This window comes from Numida meleagris, chromosome 5, assembly GCF_002078875.1.
Source record: "Numida meleagris isolate 19003 breed g44 Domestic line chromosome 5, NumMel1.0, whole genome shotgun sequence".
In the NCBI taxonomy this organism is placed as follows: domain Eukaryota; kingdom Metazoa; phylum Chordata; class Aves; order Galliformes; family Numididae; genus Numida; species Numida meleagris.
In genome coordinates, this window is record NC_034413.1 from 17,488,618 (window position 1) to 17,508,624 (window position 20,007).

At 42.2% G+C, this 20,007-nt stretch overlaps 1 protein-coding gene and 1 long non-coding RNA gene across 6 annotated transcripts in view; one reads left to right on the plus strand and one right to left on the minus strand.

The window, feature by feature from the left end:
- The window catches only part of MAPK8 (mitogen-activated protein kinase 8), a 45,106-nt gene extending 25,497 nt beyond the window's left edge, over positions 1-19,609 (minus strand). For 4 of the 5 annotated variants that reach the window (XM_021397817.1, XM_021397819.1, XM_021397820.1 and 1 more), the window contains exon 1: positions 19,493-19,609. The gene's annotated coding sequence lies outside the window, so the exon portion shown is untranslated. Of the gene's footprint in view, positions 1-15,556; positions 15,633-19,492 lie in introns of those variants that run through there. The other variant, XM_021397818.1, reaches the window with a different exon arrangement.
- Positions 7,703-9,585, plus strand: LOC110399326. The gene is made up of 2 exons (XR_002439105.1): positions 7,703-8,118; positions 9,337-9,585. It is a non-coding gene; the product is annotated as an uncharacterized LOC110399326 (long non-coding RNA).

Consider the following 20,007-nt stretch of genomic DNA (forward strand, 5'->3'; position numbering starts at 1 on the left):
AAGCAGGAGCATCTCCACTCGCATCTCAATTATCATTCCTTCTTTTGCAACTCCTTGTGCCATACATCAAAAAACATCGGTCTTCGTTATGTCAGCAAGAGGTATAGTTTACCACTTCAGCTAAAATGCATGCTCTTCTAGCATAAAACCGATACACTTGAGAAGAGTTAGCTCCCAGAAAAGCCATTTCTTGCAAATTTTTTATGGCAAGCCAAAGTGAGATGTGAATCAGTCACTGGGAGGCAGTGAGGAAGCACTCAAGTCAGCAATGAGAAGTCTCAGAACACTGGTAGCACTTCCCTTTGCCTCCTTTTCACCTGGCCATTACAGCTTCCTTAGCCTGAATCAACTCTGACATCCACTCTGTGTGTGCTCCCACCTCCAAGTTTCATCATTTCTACACCACTGAGAATTTAAGCATCTCAACTTTCTGAGCGAGCTTACTTCCACTCAGTGCTTTGCCCCCACTCAGCTCAGCCTCCTTTGTGTCCACCCCTCATGAAAAGAATCCTCAGCAAGCGTCTGGTAGTGCCCAGCTCCGCAAACACAGCTCCTAAAACAAAGTCAAAAGGTTTCATTTCTTCCCATCCACTAATTGACTTGTGCCTAGTCTTATGAAGTCTAGCTTCAAAGATCCACAACACCAGAAGTTTTAGTCTTTAAATATTAAAGTAGTTCTAAATGCAGAAACTGGCAGACTTTCAAGATTCTTACACAAAGTATCCCCACAGTATCTTTCATTAAAACATGATTAAGCTATATCAGATAAACGTGCCTGCCTGAAATTTGACATTTTGTTCCACTTTCTAGCAATTTTGACGCACATACATGAAGAAAAGCAGGATGCAGGATTCCAGATTTCTATTATTAATGAGGAAAGTGATAACGCATTTGTCCCATTAACTGTGAACTTGCCAGAACACAATTGCTGTCAGCAGGGGAAGAAACCAGCTAAACACTTCAAATTTCCCCTCATACATCAACTACCATGCTTTTCCTTGTACGTATCTTGCCTGAGCAAAGTTCAGTATGTGCCAGCCTCTTGGTGGCAGCCCACAATTACTCAAGGTAAGGATATTCTAAAATGGGACCCAATGACATTACGGTGTATTTTGGTACATCAATTTCATAACTCTCCATATTGTTGTAGGTAGTATTTACTCAAGAAAGCACAAGAAAAATGCTGAAAATAGAAATAACACTATTACCCATACAAGTAAAGTCCCCTCATCTTAAGACTGTGCATAATTGTTTGAGTCCACTAACAGGAACTAGAATTAATTAGTTTTGCAGGAGACTTAAGATGGCCAACAATTTCTGCTCATCGCTTCTTTTACAGGGTCTGATGAAGCTGTAAAAACACGATAGTGTTAAAATACTTGGACCCACTGCACTTGTAAATGTCCTTCAAAATTTAAAAGACAAGAAGCAACTAAAAAAAAAAAAGACAAGCAGCATAAGTCTGTGACAGTAAATATTATGGCTAACCTCAAAAAGTATGGCCACTTATAAAATGTTTCATTGACACTTCATTCTCCTCCTCCTCCTCTTCCTCCTCCACAAATGAGTAATACTGACAATCAAGATTAACCAAACTTCTTCACCCAGCTTTAATTTAAACATATTTAAAACAGCAGTAAGATGTTAGAATAAAAGCAACTATGGACAGTAATGTTTATGTATGTATATACACAGTCTTCTGCCATTTACCTCTGTTTAAAGAAAGACCACGTACCCTGGTGTTTCTCAGCAAGACTGTTCTACATAAACGTGTTCAATTCAGAATATCTGTAAGATAACACACTGCTGTATTTTAATACTAATTTCAAACGTTGTGTATAAGACATAAAGCATCCAATTTATTATTCAAGACACAAGACAACATATGGACAGCGTATGCTAAATTTTTTTTTTCCAGTACCGCCTAAATACATCAGGTAAATAGAGGATTTGGGGATGGAAAGGTGGAGTGGGAAGGAGACATAATCCCATGTTCTCACAGCTTTTGCTTAAAAAGTCTCACTGTCGGTGCACTAAAAACCTTAGTAATGGCCAGAGACTTGGACATAAACAAAATCGCAACAATAACAAATACAAATGATAGAGACAGATTCAGTAGATTTGTCTATGAAGAACACACAGACTGACTTTTTTTTTAGAAGACTGAGAGATGCGATGTTCGTGCCAGATCCCACTTTACTGGACACTTTTTAAACCTATGATCTATACCGGACAGTGCTATAACAGAGTCAGCAATGCAGCAGGGCATCTGCTCAGCACACCTCCATGCTGCAACGTAAGTTAATGTGTTCAAACCAGAGCTGGCATCAGCTGTGGCTCAGCTAAGGTTTATGGCTATGCAGAGCTGGTGGTACACTCAAGGTTATTAGGAATGTGTCACCATGTCACTGAGGCTGGATATTTGGGTGATCTAACATTTTGCTTTTAGGGCCCTGAGAAGTTTAGGTGAAACAGCAGGCAACTAAGACACCTCTCCCAGCTCAGAGAGGCCCTAAGTGCTGTACCCCTGAGTTAACTGCAGAAACTTTATGTATCTGCGATTAGAATTTAATTGGAAATCTGCACTTTCAACTAGACATCTGAGTATTTCACTTCAGTGCAGCACAATCATCAAATAATGCTCTCTTGGCTATCGCACCTGCTAGCCTTTGCATCAGCTAGATGCCAACTCTGTGCTTTTTCAATCAGAAATCATTTTAAAAACAACACATGTATAATAGACTTCCATGACGCAGTGACCTGAATGCATGCATTCCAGGCACACAGAGGGAAAGAAACGGAACAGGCTTTATGGAAGAAAGAATCTCTCAGTTTATGTAAGAGCATGAAATATTTTATGACCTCTTCTGCACTCTTCTCTCAGAAGAGGCAGTAACAGCTAACAGGAAAGCTTCAAAGGTTGCCTTGTAAACTGACAAAAAGCATACATTTCAGACATCTCTCTCCCTTTGAGAAAGAGAAGTGGAACCCAAGAGATAATTTTCCCACAAGGGACACGTATATAGACTGCATACTGCCAACTTAAAGGGTGGGGAAACATATGCTCTGTACAGCTAAGTCTCTAAGACTGCTTGTTAATTGCTGTTTTATACCTTTGCTAGGCAACAAGAAATGAAAATCAAGGATTCATACCACGCTGCATTTGGCCACACAGGCCATAGTGCACAATGCCTTATTCTCAGTATCTATTTACATAACAAATTGCTTGTATTCAGTTGGATCCTACTGTGGTAAAGGAGAACAGTTAAGAAGACATTTTCATACTCTAATACCTTGAAATGTAATAAAATACACAAAATGAGAAAAATCATTGGAGGGAACAACCATCATTAGTTACAAGTTTTCTACAGCAATTTTTTGCTAAGAGCAAGCATAAATGGGCTTAGAAGAAGAAAATTAGGACACTAAACCAGCAAAGAGTCTGCGAGGCAAGACATGACTTCAGTACAACACAAGTATCAATGAAGACAGCGATCCCCACACTGTAGATCAGAGGGCTCTAGGAAAAACTGGTTTACATTTAAGAAGGCAGATTACTATAGAAGTTCATCGTTTATACAGTGACAAAATGAAGATAGCGATGGTTAAAGATGCAGAAATGGAAAAAGGTAGTTTTAAAATAAAATTACATAAATTAACATCATAATGACAAAAGATAGGTATCAATGATAATTCAATAATTCTACTTAGAAAATTCCAATTGAAATAAGGGTAGCTAACGCCACAGAAATTAATATTCCACAGGAATCTATGACTGATTTAGAGAAATGTGTAATGGACATCAAGAGTACTTGAAGTATATGTTAAGATTGCTACTGAAAGCAAAACAAATGTGCAGAATAAATATAAAGCTCTTGCATTCATGATTTTTTTTTATTTGTGAAAATACAGATCAAACATAGCTGATTTGTATGCATCTTGTGTTTGTGAATGCTTGTCTAATTTTCAGCTGTCACCTTTAAAGGCTTCTGGACATCTGCTAAATGGCGTATTGTAAATGGAGCCTGGTTTTCAGACAGTTAATAAAACAAATGCTTGAAATGCTCAAATTCAGGAAATGAGGAACAAAAGCATTCTGTTTCTTAAAGGTAACTTCAAAGCTTGCTTAGCTACTCACAGGTGTAACCAGCGTTTTAATGTTTTCTTTTTCCACACCGCCCTTGGAACTGACAGCTGTACTCTGCAATACTTCAAGCTCTGTTAAATGCCAACAGATAAGGAATTTGGAAAAGAGCATTAAAATCAGCTGGGTAATACTGTAGTATATATTACTAGACTATCACAAATGCTTAAGAAGCCTGACAAATCTGAATCCTATTCTAAAATGAAATATTCTTATTGTTGACTATAGGATTTTCTTAAAATTCTGCATAGCTTTCAAATTCTGTCTTCACAAACCAGATGGTTTTAAGTAGAACAACTTGCACACAATTGCCTAAACTACTCTTCATGTTGACTTACATTTGATGAGGTCCCTAGATTGCGCGTAATTGATACAGAAGCGCCTCACAGTTAATCTAACGTAAATCTGCATTATAGGAGTGCTGTGCTTAGCTTCTGCCACTCTGACATGGTGTCTGACATGGGAGTGTGTATGAAGCGAAGGTATATCACTGAATTCCTGAATGCAGAAGAAATGGCACTCACTGACCACGCATCAATGCTTGCTGAACATTTATGGAGACCAAACAGTTGGATGTGAGCACAGTGAGGCGGTGGTGGTGCGTTTCAGCAGTGGTGACAGTGGGCCGCCTCCGCTGGCACAGATGTTTATGAACATGGCATGCAGACTCTTGTCCATCGCTGGCAAAACCACATGGAAGAATACTGTTTGGTAGCTGAGAATTTGCTCTATTGTGCTCTTTTTATCTGCTGTAGTCTCTATGCAAATAAAAAGGAGTCATTACTTTCAGAGCAACCTATTACACAATGTGTATTTGTGAAGATTGTGAGCACAACAAGAGGCTCTAAGCAAAGGAGGAAGCATGTCTTCCTTTTGACAAAGGTCAACTAATTACATTGCTTGGAAAAGAGTATTTGCATAAAACTGCTTTGATGAGCTACTTGTAAGACACCTAAAATTCTTCTAAATTCTTAACCTGGCAAGAGGTTTATACTTATTTCTATCAGTTGTCAATAGAAATTCTAACAAAAACTAAAATTCCACTAAACTTAGGTTAGCATTGTCAATAAGAGGGTCTCAAGGATTTGTCATCAGTTCTTGAAAGCGCCCCTCACAAAACAAGATTGATAATTGGATTTTAAACTCTGGAACAGATGTCTCTCCCCATATCCTAGTTCTGTTTGGAGCAGACAAGTAATCCTATCACTTCAGCATATGGGGAGCTTTCTTACAACCACTGTAATAAACAAGACCCCAATGATCTCCAGGTGCTTTGCGTCCTATATTAGCAGTGACTGACACACACATCTCTCCAGTCTCCAGGTTGCTTTGGCTTTCTGGCTCCACACTTCTCTCCACAAGCACTGAAACACGTGATGTCCATTCCCTGTTTTCTTTTTCACCTCATAAATATTTGCCTCCAGCTTTAGGATCAACCTAACCTGTCTGTGGCTTCCAGCAGAGGCTTCCCTGAACTTCCTCACCACTGAGGCAGTTCCTTCCATCCTCACAAACTCCTGACCTTGCACTTCACCCTAACAGAGAGAAGGAACTGCATCTCAAAAGCACTAAGTGATAGCAAACAGGCATTTTCATTTCTCATTGTAATTAAACTGATCTGCTCCTGCTTCTAGCAGCTTCTGTTGGTGAGCGGCTGCACAGAAGCGGCAGTGCAGAGCGTGGGCGAGTGGCCTGACTGAACCCAACCACCAGCACTCGGGATCCTCCTCCTTGTTGCAGAGGGAGGGAAGAGAGAGGAGAGTTCCTGCCAACCCCTCAGACAAGGCTTTCTACAGGGAAAAGGAACAAGCTAATTTCCCAAGCAGAGCTCTCCAGTAGCAGCTGCTGGAAATGCAGCCCCTTGAGTTTTGCCTCCTCACGCTGTTCCTGAGCAAGGAAAGAGCAAGGAGGCAGTGGACGCGTGGCATGGTGTCACTGGAGCCAGGCAGGGGTAGTCACGCAGGCAGGGACCTGCAGCTGGCATGCAGCCTAGCACTGCTCCCGTCGGGCACAGCTGATCCATACCGCAGCGTCTAAGCCTGAAGTGAATGTTTCCACAAAGCAGCTGGAATTTCAGGAACCTCATCTCTTTATGTTTCACAAGCTGCGCTACAAGTTTTGTACCAAAAGGAGGGATACCTGATGAGCACTATTCAAGCACTATTTTCAACTCCATGTTTTACACACCACTACCTGAATTCCCCGCCCTAACTTATGTTCAAACACAGGCTGCCAGAAACAACCACCAGCTCGGCCCCAGGTTGTGCTCACTGGTGCCAAAGCATTTTAACAGCTGACCCTGCAACTGGAGAAACCTGAAGCTGGAGAAAGTGCACAGCACCAAGTGATTTTAGTACCAGGCAATTGTAAGCTTTTCTATTTCCAGGTTTGGAGCAACTCCAAACTTTGTGAAATGCTGTCAGATGTAACTACCATAGTAGAGGTTCTTTAATAGTATGGAAAGACCTGTGATTGGCAGGAATAAAATAACAGTAACTAAGGGAGTTAGTTACAGATACTAGCACTTGTCTGGGAATACATAAGTGCAAGATCACACCCAAACACTAGGAAGCTGCAAAAACAACCCCTGTTGTTAAACATTGCTCCACTCCCCAGGGCTGCTGGCCAGCTGGCACAGACAGGCCCACCCTGCTCCAGCAGGGACTTCACACACAGCTCCCTGCAGAGCACAGCCCAGGCCAACACAACCACTTTGCGTTTTCCTCAGAAGCTCAAAGTGTACATTTATGCAAACCAACTAGCAACATTCTTTGAAGTGGTTTGAAAAACTGCTCTGTCTGGGTGGGGGTCAGCAGCACAAGCTTCGAACATGGTACCTGCATCCACAATATTTGAATATCCTCTACATAAATATCGATAGTAAACTGCTATGCACACTTCTAAAGAGGATTCTCATGTTGTGAAACATCTCTTACAAAATGTCCAAAATAAGACAATCAATATGCCCAAAATAACACAATCAATATAATTTGTGTTGCTTCTAAAGCATTCATTTTAAAATCCAATCAAATCAGTAGAGAACTATGTCAGATACATAGACACCATACATTTTGCATAAGCAGGAAAATGAAGAGCAGAATAATAAAGGTATCAATACATTATATTATTCGCAAATTATACATGACTTTTGCAGCAACTCTCATTTCAAAATAGGTATCTTCTGCTGTTTATCAATAAAGCTCAAGCTGAGAAGATTTCACCCAATCCCCCTTCTCAATCTTATATCACTTTCTCTCTACAATTCTGTCACATAATACCAGTTTATAAGCTATAGGCCTCCCACTAAAAGAAAAAATAAGAGTCCTTATGAAGAGTTATAGTATTACTTGTTAACAGCACAGCGATAATAAAATAGATCACCACAAAGCACAGGAAAAAAATGCATGAGATTGTATGTTTCTAGTTATCTTATACACATTCATATGACTGAAACCGACCTTGGGCACTTTCAGGGTGACTTTTTTCTTCCCTTTATGACAGTCCCTAAATCAGCTGGTTACAAAAGAAAATTATACACAGACTTTGGGCAATTGGGTAAAATATAAGTTCAAAGAATCACAGGGGTTGGAAGGGACCTCTGGAGATCACCTTGTCCAACCACCCTGCTAAAGCAGGTCCTTACAGCACAGGAAAGCATCCAGACGTGTACTGAGTATCTCCAGAGAAGGAGATTCCACAAGCTCCACTGGGCAGCCGGCCCAGTGCTCGGACACCCTCACAGAAAAGAACTTCTTTCTCACGTGCATATGGAACTTCCTGGTTTCCAGGTTGCACCTGTCACCCCTCGTCCTGTCACCAGGCACCACCAAAAAGAGGATGTCCCCATCCTCTCAACACTCACTCTTCAGGTATTTCTAAGCATTGATTATGGACGCCAGGAGCTCTAACTTGGTAACATGGGAAGCCATATAAAAAAATCAGAAACAAGATTCAGAAAACAGAAAATTGAGAAGGTAAGTCAAAATAAATAGGACTGTCTAGAAATCAGATTACTCATCCGAGCATATCCAGTGAAACCAAGACCTACAGACAGCTGCATGGGCAGAGGCCAGTACCCTCGTGCCATGCAATTCCCCATTTAACAACCAAGCTTTTAAGAACTGCTGCAACTGAAAATGAACCAGCAAATACTTGCTCTGGGAAACAGAGGGTGCAATCTTAACTGAAGAAATGAACCACCCAGTACGCCTAGCAGATAGATGCTCTTCCTTGTCAGCCTAAAGACAAGGAAAGAGAAAACACTAAGGGAACGCATGCTATCAGCTCCATGCAAAGTGAAAACTTCTGCTTATTTACCATTCCTTCTGCTGTCTCTCCCTCCCTCCACTAAAGGAAGCAAGGAAGTCTGCCGGTATATTGAAGGGGAGAGGAAACCTGACACTTCCTCACCATCTGTGAACAGCAGGCACTTGGGGCTATGCAGATTTCCTGGTTTCTGGTATATATGTTTAAAAAAAATGCATATATTCTGAAAGCAAAGCACATTCTAGAGAGTGACCAATGACGTTTTCACTTAAAACATTCTGAAAACTGTACTAAGAGTTTGGTAGATTGAGATTTACCCAGATTTCAACCGAGGCCTCAGAGACCCAAACCAGCAACAAAGAAACACACAGCACATGCCACCGTTCCCGCACTTCTCATGGTCAAGTCTGCTCCTGTAACACGAGCAGCGAGTAAACACAGCTGCCCTGGAACACCAGCACACCCTCCCTGCTAAGTGTTTCCCCGGGCCAGCAGCACTTCTTTCACATACGTATCCTTACTAAGTTATAAATCATTTCTCATTCCATATATCACAGAACTATGTAACTATATGGCATTCTGAACAGCTAGCTTTCCAAGCCTTTGTACTTTGTGTTGTGATAAGGGTGTATCACAGAGATCAACAGAAGAGGTCACACAGAAAGACATATTTCTAATGCAACACAACGCAGAGTTCTTCTCTGCTCTTAAGCATTTTTTAAAGAAGCTATTAGACAACAATCAGTAGAGATTTCTTAAGACAAATATCTTTGTTCGCTTTTAAGATAGGTTTAAAATTCACATGTCATGTGGATATAAATAAAGAGGCAGATAGTCTGTAATACTAAACAGCCTGCAAGCCAGCATTTGTAACCCTGAAGGTTCTCATCCTACTTCTCTTCTAAAGCTTTTATTTTTTTAAGCAGATTCTAGAACGGGGATTTTAATTCATCCTGAAGAGAATGCAGCTGGTATCTTTTCTCAAGAAGAAACATTATCAGAACGAATACAGATACATCTACCACAAAATTCTCACTCTGCAGACACTCTGCTGTACTACATTTCATAGGACTGGATCTCTGCAGCTGCTTTAGTGAAACGTCACGTGAACCTGCTTCTCTACAGATGGTTCCATGATGAATCCCATTATCACAATATATGAAAGTCACACTTTTCCAACTGTCTCTTGTGGGTCAGTTTTGCCACAAAAATCATAAACTAGAATGGCTCCATCAGAAGAAAACTTGTGTAATTCTACAGTCTGCCATGGAAGCTGTTATGACAGCAGATTAAAAGACTATTCTTAGCAAAATTCTCTTTTACAGAAATAATAGGATAAGGCAAGGATCTTCCACTTCCTTAATCCTTTTTCAAACAAAGATAACACAAAAGGACAGTAGATGGAGAGAGGCTCAAGGTAAACATTTTTGAAGGGCTTAAAATATATAAGCACTAAACACAGCTGTGAGGAAAGAGCAATTTTACAGACAGCAATTAAAAACACTGCTCTGTTTTCTATAGACTATTTCCAGTTTTATGGCAGGGAATATTTGTTACTAGCATTTTTGTTGTTATTTTTACAATGTTAAAATCTGAAGATAGTGGAAATTCCATGAAGTAAGACTTCAAAAAAGCTGGGAAATACCGAATTCAATAGTGTTCAGAAGTGCAATCTGAAAACAAGTTAAAAGTCCCACTTAAATGAGAACCCTCCCACATGACTGGAACTACTGCACTTCAGCAAATGTAATTCCATATTGCATTATATACTTCCCTTGTGGGCAGAATCATATGTCATAGCTTACTCAACTTACTCAGGTATTTTAAAAAGCTTAACAGTAATCTAACTTGTAATTCATGAGCAGAGAACAAGTTATCAATCTGGGTGCTGTTTCAGCTACCTACCTAAAGGAATGGTATTTCTAGTCATAGGCCAAACTGACAAAAGTTTGCCTGCATATGCGAGGTCTCTACCCATCCAGAGACTGCTAGCAAAGCAGTAACACAGTGTCAGAAGGCAAGCCATCAGCAAACACGATTCAGGGTGCTTCAACCAGATCTGCACAAGGCCAGAATAGAAATGTTGTTTCAGGGTTACTCTGGGGTAGCAGGAAATGCATGTTCTTTAACCTCTTCTCTCTGAAGTATCCAGAAGCTAAGTGTTTCAGGAGAAGATGCAGACTGAAAGATTCTCTGACTCTTTTAAAAGAGAGGAGCAAATAAAACATACCAAGTAACCTACAATGCTCATTAAATGCCAAAAGCGAAGAAGACAATTGCTACAGAACACTAAAAAGCAGAGAGCAGCATAACAGCTGGGGGAAGTTTTCAGTATGTTTTAAAAGTGCATTAAAGAATCACATCAAAAGTTTGACCAAAAATAGTAACTGTAAAAGGTTTTAATTTTAAATCCTAGTTATAAAAACTTAGAATCCAATTACAAATGTGCTACTTTCACTAATTCATTCATTTATCTGTTAAATACAAGCAGATTAAAGTGCTACGAAATCCTGTCTCAAGTATTTGGCATTAAATACCTCAGCAATAAGAGCGTTAGGATGGAACAAAGAACTCCAAAACATATCACAGCCACAGCACTTACAATTCCTTCACAGATCTTGCCCGTAAAGCTATACAGTACTGCACACAATCACTTATTGGTGGGGGGCACTGGGATCTTAAACTACATTTCAATATAAAGGCATTGCATTCAAGGTCATTTGTGGGAAATGACACTGATGCACTGGATTCACTACAAGCAGCAATAGAGCGGTATCCAACTTCTCTTTTTCCTCTTGGACTTCAGTAGTGCCTGGTGCTCTGTCCCACCAAAAATAATGCTAAGACAGAAGTTCTCAAAATAGGAAGCTCAAGAATTCCCATTCTTTACTCAAGAACAAAGCCTTCAGAAGCAATGCATTGCACTGCATGCTAGTGACACACTAACAGTTGTGATGAGGAAACTTCTGAGGAAAAGTAGGAAGAAAGAACTTCAAATAAAAGAGGAGAGGAATAAAGGAGTTCTCGTCACACCAAGATTTTCTGATTTCCTCTCAGCTCCATGCTAACATCAATGAGACCCTTGTATGGCCAACATAAGCCTCTTAGAAACTGAACTTTTTCTGTTCCACATCTTGACATACAAGTGGCACAAGAATCTTGCCATGTTTCAATTTAATAAACAGTGGAAGAAACACTGGCTGTTGTTCAACAAGAAGGAGCTTTGCATTGCAGGAAGCCATGCAAAGAAAGTCACTCTGCTGGAAAGCTTGACTGCTTGTTAAATGAACCACTATCACACACAATGATCTTTCTGTTACCGCGCATCTCCCGAATATTCATTTTTGGCACTAAAGGAAACAAGAGGATTTAGCCCACATCTTGCTAACAAAGTAAAGCTTTTTAGGATATCATGTTACCACTCTTCCATCTCCAAACTGCCCAGGATGTCGTGTTTCTCACCATCCAAAACACAGGCACAATGAACAATCACCAACTGATCCATGCTGACCAGCATGTCAACCACCTCATTCACTTTTTACTGTTTCCATAGTAAAACTAAAGATTAAATGCTAGAAACAGTGTTTGTATTTTTATACTTAAGACCCAGGAAGCATCATTAACTACTGTAAATTTCGTTCTGGCATAAACCTAGGCTCTGAAACTTTAAAGAATACATTTAGGGCCTGCAGAAATGCACTATCCCTGACACCAGATTTCCCACAGAACAATCTTAGAGCCACACATTAACAGCTGTGTGCATGTGTTTAAGTATCTATAGGTCCAAACCCCAGGACAGCTGTTTTCCTAAGAGGCAAAACACTCTGGGATGTAACTCCCTATTCTGCTCACCTCCCCTTCCTTTATGTTCGACATTAACATCATTAAATGTACAAATGCATTAGAATTAACAAACAAAGAAAAAAAGCTGCAAGATGATGTCTCCTGAAAGCAGAACAACCGTAAGGCCAAGAGCACAAAAGGATTTCTGGACCAGATGTGGCTCCTCTTTCTCTCAGCTGGCATTAGCCCCACCACTTCTCTGCAATATGAACTGGGCTTGTCACCAGCTGGGAATCAGACCTGGTCTGCTCCATGCCACCATTTCCTGAAGGAACCGTCACCCACCCAGCAGACGATCACAGTCCTGCAGCAGCGACTGCTAACACACTCCTCCTCTGCAGAAGGCAAGCCTGGACAAACTTAAGCTGGCTGCAACGCTGGGTACTTCAGGCAGTTCTGTCAAAGATGGGGTTTTACATTCACCACAGTGAACACAGGCATGATAGGCACCATAACCTTTTTTTTTGTTCTCTATGTTTGCCTGCAAGCACTTTTGGCCTAATCAGCTGGAAAGCTCAGTGTAGGGCAAAGAAATGCCACTGTAGCCACTAGCAGACTTGAAAGAAGATATTTATCACATCTCACTGTTTTTTCCTCCACAGCTTCTAACGGCCTGGTTTATCTACATCATCTGTGCCTTTGTTTCACTAACTACCTTAAGCTACCACAAAAATAAAATAAACCCACGAACAGTAGAATCTTAGTATGGCTTGGAAGCAATGCCTGGGGATCATCTATCTGCTCCAGACAGCCATACCTTCAATTCTGTATTTGTATAGGGCTGTTCAGGGCATTGCTGAAAGTCTCCACAGAAGGAGATTCTATAATGCCCTGGGACCTTGGTAATGCTCCATACTTCATCACAGGAAGATATTCCTTTCACAGCCAATTGAAATTTCTGTTTTTATAGCTTATGAGCCTTGTTCTTTTCACCGTGCACCTTAGTTAGAGCCTAGCTCCACCATCTCTATGACCCTTCTTAAAGGCAGCAATTACATTCCCACCTGTGCCTTCCTCCAGCTGTCCCCATCCCTCCTCCACCCCCAGCACCTGAGCAGCCCAGTGACAGCCACTCCCTCATTTGTCTTTGAGTGTGTGAACTCAGAACATGTGTGAACTATAAAGCAGTACTATAGCAGGAGTTGGGCAACTGCCCCACAGATGGGAACAACTCCCTCTCAGCACCTGAAAGCCAGGCTCTTCCTGATTTCTAACTGGCCTTCCATGCTGCCTTCTGATCAGCTTCTCCTTCCCCAGGATCCCCAGGCCCTCGGCCACAAGAGCTGCTCCCCATCAGCGGCCCCCAGCACAAGGATCAGTTTATGCCCCTAATGCATACAAACACATACATCCACAGAGCTGGGCACTTCTCTGAGAACACAGCCAGAAATGTGATACCTGGTGATCATTTTTCTCATTTCACTACAAACAAAACACTAGATAGGAGACAGTTGAGGTTTTGTTTAGAAAACTGAGATACAAGATAAATGTTTAAGAATGAACAGATGCAGACTGCAATGTCTGGAGCACACATTTTAGCCACAGTTCATAGTTAAGAGTAAATACCAAGATATTTGCCTGTATGCTTTTAGGCTTTATAGTTAAAAATAGCTTGGTACACGAACATAAGTAATCAGAGACTGTCAGATTTGCATTTTTTTTTTTTAAATAAATACTCAGACTTCACAATTACAGGGAAAAGGTTTTCCAGCTGCTATAGAATTAACGTTTCCCTTTTTTGTTTATTTGAAGTGTATGCATATGAGCACATATATAGTATTTGCTTTGTTTGCAACATAGACGATCATCAAAGTATACTTTTTGCTGGTCACCAGTAGCATTAGTCTACGGTTTCCAACTGAGAAAGATTAATAAGCATCCCATCTGTTCACATATCAAGCAGCATTTATCCAACAATAAAACTGACAATATGGACAACAACTATGAGGTTTATTTTAGTATCATGCTTACAGGCAAACCATTTGCACAGAAAAAGAAATAAGGATTAGCTATTAACCACTTAGGAAAAAAGTGCCTGAAGTTGAGAAGAAATGCATTACTACTAATTATAAGCTTAGTACACCAAGATTATCATCTCTTCACACACGAATTTAAGAAAAATGCAGGCAATAGAAAAGCTTGACAAAATATTTTACAAAACAAAGAACAGCTGAAGTAACAGTACTGTGAACAGAGGTGCTCAGGCAGCTCTCTTTGTGAGGACTATCTGTGCTGACAAGGAACCAGACCAGTTTGCCGCTGTCAGCTCAGCCTCGTGAAGGAGTTCGCACCCGAAGTCTTTGCACAAATGTCCATGGCAGAAGCAAGGAGCTATGCACTGTTGGCTGTTCTGGAAATAGTGAACTGGAGTATTCCTTATGCTACGCAGACTGGGAAAGACTTCCAGCACACAAAATGAGACTTGCTATCATGCCTGGTGCATTCACTGAGCTCACACACCAATTTTTATATCAACTACGGAAAATTTAGGTTCTATTTTTAAAATATACTGAAATTCTCATTCGTTTTGATTTAACAGTTCAAATTCAAATTCCTTTAACTGAAGGGCATATCATACAAAGCTAAAATTATTACTATTTATTCCCCATATTTTTAAGTCAATGTACTAGCAATGTACTCCACCCATCACCAAGCGGCCCTGAGCTTCTTGGCACCACTTTCAAATTCTAAGACCGAACATTTCTTAAAACAATACCAGTCACAGTTGAGCAACGCTACAGTTTTGCCACAATTTTTTTTTTAAACAGATAAATAGTACTAAAATGCCACTCAATATTATACAAACAGCTTGAACTCCTCAGCAAAATGCAAATGGAGTTCCACGTTTTGAGTAAGAGCTGGGACAGAAAAGGAGTAGGGTATTCCACACACTTTTTTCCTGCAGACTTCATCTATTACTGAGTTATAATGGGCTGGAAAAAGCTACAGCAAGGGAAGTTCTAAACACTAAATGAACAGCAGCCTCTACCAAGCTGAACAATCTGAAAAGATAAATGCTAAGTATTTCTGAAGTACCACAAAACATTAGTGGGCATTTGTATTCCTACACATAAAATATATCCTACAATAAAAAGAAAACATTAACCATTTTATGTTAATGTTCCTGACATCCAGTTTTTAGTCTTAAGTACTGCCTCACCAGGAAAGCGTTTCTTCACAAATAGTATTTAAAGACAGTAGAAACACAAGCAGTTATCAGTCCTACAAAGCCACATCTTCAGCTTTAATTCAAAAATTTACTTACTCCATATTTTCCATAAGGGCCCCCTTATTGATACTTACTTGCTTTGAAATGATTAATAGACAGACATAGAAGAGAATGTCCACCCACAGTTAAGTTACTGGCTCAAAACCTCTAGATCAATTCTCACTACCTAACAAAGAGAAACAGAGACAAATTTGAGCAGCAAGCCCAGCTGAACCTCATGAGGTTCAATAAATCCAAGTGCAAGGTCTGCACCTGGGTCATGGCAACCCCCACTATCAGTACCAGCTGGGGCATGTAAGGATGGAGCACAGCCCTGTCAAAAAGGACCCAGGGGCAGTACTGGTGGATGTGAGGCAGCAATGTGCCCTCGCAGCCCAGAAAGCCAACCGTATCCTGGAATGCACCAAAAGGAGTGTGGTCAGCAGGGCAAGGGAAGTGATCCTGCCCCTCTATATATATGTAAGAAAGAAGGGACAGACTTTTTAGCTGGGTCTGTTGCAATAGGACAAGGGGAAACAGTTTCAAACTAAAAGAGGGGAGGTATAGATTGCATATAAGGAAGGGGTTTCTTTACAGTCAGGGTGGCGAGGCACTGGAACAGGTTCCCCAGAGAGGTGGTGGGCGCCCCGTTCCTGGAGACATCCAAGGTCAGGCTGGACAGGGCTCTGAGCAAGCATATCTCAACACAAGAAGTCTGTCCACTTGCACTGCATTACTCTTCTAATCTGTGAATCTTCGTGCCCGTGCACAACTGATAGCAACACCAACTTCAGCAGCCTCCTTGTCTTCCTACCTTGTAATAGCATACTTGTTTGCTTAGACACAAGGGAATTAATCAGGCTGAAAAATACTCCACAAGGAAGAACTTACTTTTTTTCAGCTGCATCGGTTATTTCCTTGATCTATTTTGCCACACAGCAGCCAGCAAGGAGGAACAGTGGGGAAAAAGACTGCTTAAGCAAGATAGCCACTGAACGTGAAACTATGGTGTGATGCTACAGAAACAGAAACACTTGTAATTGCTTTGAAAATGAAGATTTTAATCAACCAATTCACTGATACAGCAGTCACTGTTAAAAAGAACGTCCACAAGTCAAAATGACTATCCATGTATTTTCACGCAAATAGATCATATATATGGAGCAATGTCCCCTTAAATGTAAAAGATGTAAAAAATGATCTTTTCACAAGGAGAGCCAGACAGGCCTTTATCATGTTTAAAGGTAAAGTTCCATCTCAATCTAAACAAGGTAATTACTGAAAAAGATTTGGAAGTTACATACTTGGATGCTTAATTCAGCAAAGTATAGATTACTTTTTAGAAACCATGAGTGTGCTCTGATGAACTTCACAGCAGGAAAACAGTACAAGTAGCTTCAATTGGATTTTTAAAGAGCTTTCAAGAACGAAGAGGTCTTTCAATAATATAAACAGATTTCTGTTTCTACAGGTTTTGAATGAAGAACGAGGTTTTTTTTTTTTTTAAGAAAACATTTACAGCAAGAAAATATTCAGTCTTTATTAAAAACCTATGACGAAACGCAGATTGATCGGCAAAAATATATAGCAAAGAACATTACATACATACAAAATAATATATTTTAAAAAACACTGTAAACACACCACACTTTTTCCCCATGGGTGAAGAGGAGAAAGAGAATGAAGTTTAAGAAATGGCATATCATACTCTTCATTAGACCATCGAGAAGGTCACTTGCATTAATCAAGAACACTGGACAAAACTTCAGAAAGGAAGAGGTATGTATGCGTGTACTTTCTATGCATCTTTTAAACAATAACCATTCAAATAATTTAGGCAGTTGAAGAAGATAGGACAAAATAAAACAACAAAGTAAATATAAAGGGAACAGATAACCAAGTAGCCAAAAGAAACCACAAGCAATAATTTCTGGTATGTTGCAGGCAGACAATGAGTTCAGACATTGAAATCCACAAACACTTGTTTATTCCCTATATTTAGGTAACAATTAGACAATGTAACAAGTTTACCTAAAGAATTTGGAAGGTTGTTACATCTGCTCTCCTACACGGCCAGCCAAAGCCTTGCTCCCTAATGAACTGGAAGTTAAAACACAAAAGCCACACAAAAAGGGCAGCTGTACTTCTACCTAGAACAAGTAGTCCCAAACCACAAAATTCAATACTGCAGTAGAGGACTTTTTCTAACGTTGCTGACCTAGAAGTCTCCGTGAAATATATGGTACTTCACAAGATTACTTTGAATCTTGTGACTCAGAGGCATCACTGGTTAAAAAAGCTTGGGAGACTGGCGGACACTATTAACATTCCCTTTTCAAAGTTAAGGCAACAATTTCACACAGCATCCTCTTCAACTCTGGATTAGTTTTGGTTAATAGATGTTTAATTCTTCCTTTCTCTGTCACACTTTCACCCAGTTGGCCCTGGAAACTGACAGTTGGGCTGGAATGTGCCTGTACGGGCATCATATGTGTTGCAACACTCCCTACCAGAACCAAAACCATCAGAGCTCCTGGGCATTCAAACACTTAAGGGAGGAAACCGAGAACACAGAGCAAAAGCTACAGCAAAGAAGGGAAACTGATGTGGGATGACCACTGCTCCTATCTAACCAGCCTATGCTACACACCTTTGAATCAAGTGGGGAATGACAAGATGGCTGCCCCACACGTTGAGAGCACAGCATGAGACTACTCGAAATTCAACACATTTTTCTTTGCTACTATTGAAGAAAGAGTTTTCCTTTGTTATACACAAAGGATACTCAAATTCATCAGCAAACTCGTTTGGATACTATCCTTAACAAGGTTGGGCCCAGTTTCTCTTCTTGTAATAACATTTTGAACTAGTTCAAAGTTATCTATCCAACATATCTGCAGATATACAGATAAAGTAAGATGCATTAACACTTCTACATGTGCTTCTGCCCTAGAAGCACCTCTGTTGGCATCTCCAGAAGCAAGGCCGTATCTCAGCACCTCAGCTGTGTGCCATTACAGTGAAGTCTCCACACCTGTACACAGAAGCCAGCTGTAATGTAAGCTTGCTAAATGCTAGAAGCACATGCCTGGGAGGCAAGCAATACCTGCCTTCCACAAACCAGTACAGCACCCTTTGTGTTATCAGATAGGCCAAAGCACACAGGGTTTTTGGACTGTCGGAAAGACTTCAGCAAGCCCACTCTGAGTGATACAGAAATTCAAAGCCACGCTATCTGCTGCATAGCTGGGGGAACAAAATAATTGAGTGGGACTTGAATCTGTGGGCCAGGCTTTGCTGGTGGAAGCGCTGCACAGAGCAGAGCCTAAGAAGGCAGGCTTCGGGAGCCAAACTGGATGCTGTTAATGACACGGAGGAAACAAGGCGCAAAGAATATTTGCAAAGAGACAGCTCACTCCTTTTACAAGGAATATGAGAACTAAAAGGCAAAAGAATCGAAGGCACTGCCCACCTCCGCCAAGCCCTATAATCGGAGCAGTTACGGGAAGCGTTTTTTGCTTCAGGAGGCTTTTTGAAGGCAAGGTCATGGAAGTTCAGCACGGAGGTGGCTGCGCACGGCCGCGTTCGCACCTCCCCGCAGGGAGGGCCGGGCAGGCGCCGGGCTGCCAGAGCTGCCAAAGCTGCTGCCCCCCGCCCGGGGAAGAGGAGGAGCCCGGCGCCGAGCCCGCTGCCCCTCCTGTCACACCAACAAAGAGGCCCCCGCCATTATCCGCCCAGGCACCTCCAGCCGCCCCCGCACCGCCGGGCTGCGGCGGAGCCCAGCGCGAAGGGAAGGTCACGGGCACGGCGAGCCCCGCGGGAAGGGAAGGGCCGGGCCCGGCCCGGCCCCACCACGCTTGCTCCCGGCCCGCTGCCCCCGCGCCGGAACGTAAACAAAGCGGCCGGGCCCGACCCCCACCCCCGCCCCCGCGGCGCTGCCGCTCCCCGCGTAACCGCCCGGCTCTGACTCCGGCCCCGCTTCCCAACCGCCGCCACCTCCACCCCTCCGTAGCCCCGGCCACCGCGCTCACCGCCTCCCGTTCCCTCCAGTCTCGGCCGCTGAATAATGAGCCGGGGCCGGGCCGCGCACACGCACCGCGCTTCGCCCGCCCGGCGCGGCTGCGGTTGCCCGCCCCCTCCGCTCGCTCCGCCCGCGCGCCCGGCCCGGCCCCCGCTGCCCCTGAGCCGCCCCTCTGGGCACAGGCGCCGCGGGATGCCTGGGCTGCCGCTGAGCCCGGCCTGGTCTCTGCGGGGCTGCGCTCGGTGCCATCTCTTTCCCAGGATTTTGCCCTGTGCCCGGGCCTGCCATTACAAAATTGCGTTTGTCAAGTGCTTGCCTTCATGCTCCCTGCCAATGCTTTGGCAGCCGACCTTGGCACTCGAGCATCCGTTCCCTAGCACTGCCAGACATCCTGCATGGCCTTGGCAGTCCCAGCCTTCCCCTTGCACGCCTGGCACAGCAGCGCTTTATCTCATTGCTGGGTGTCTGGATGGTGTAACATCTTCTTCTTCTGTATCTGGTTTGGCACTGACTGTTCTCTAAATG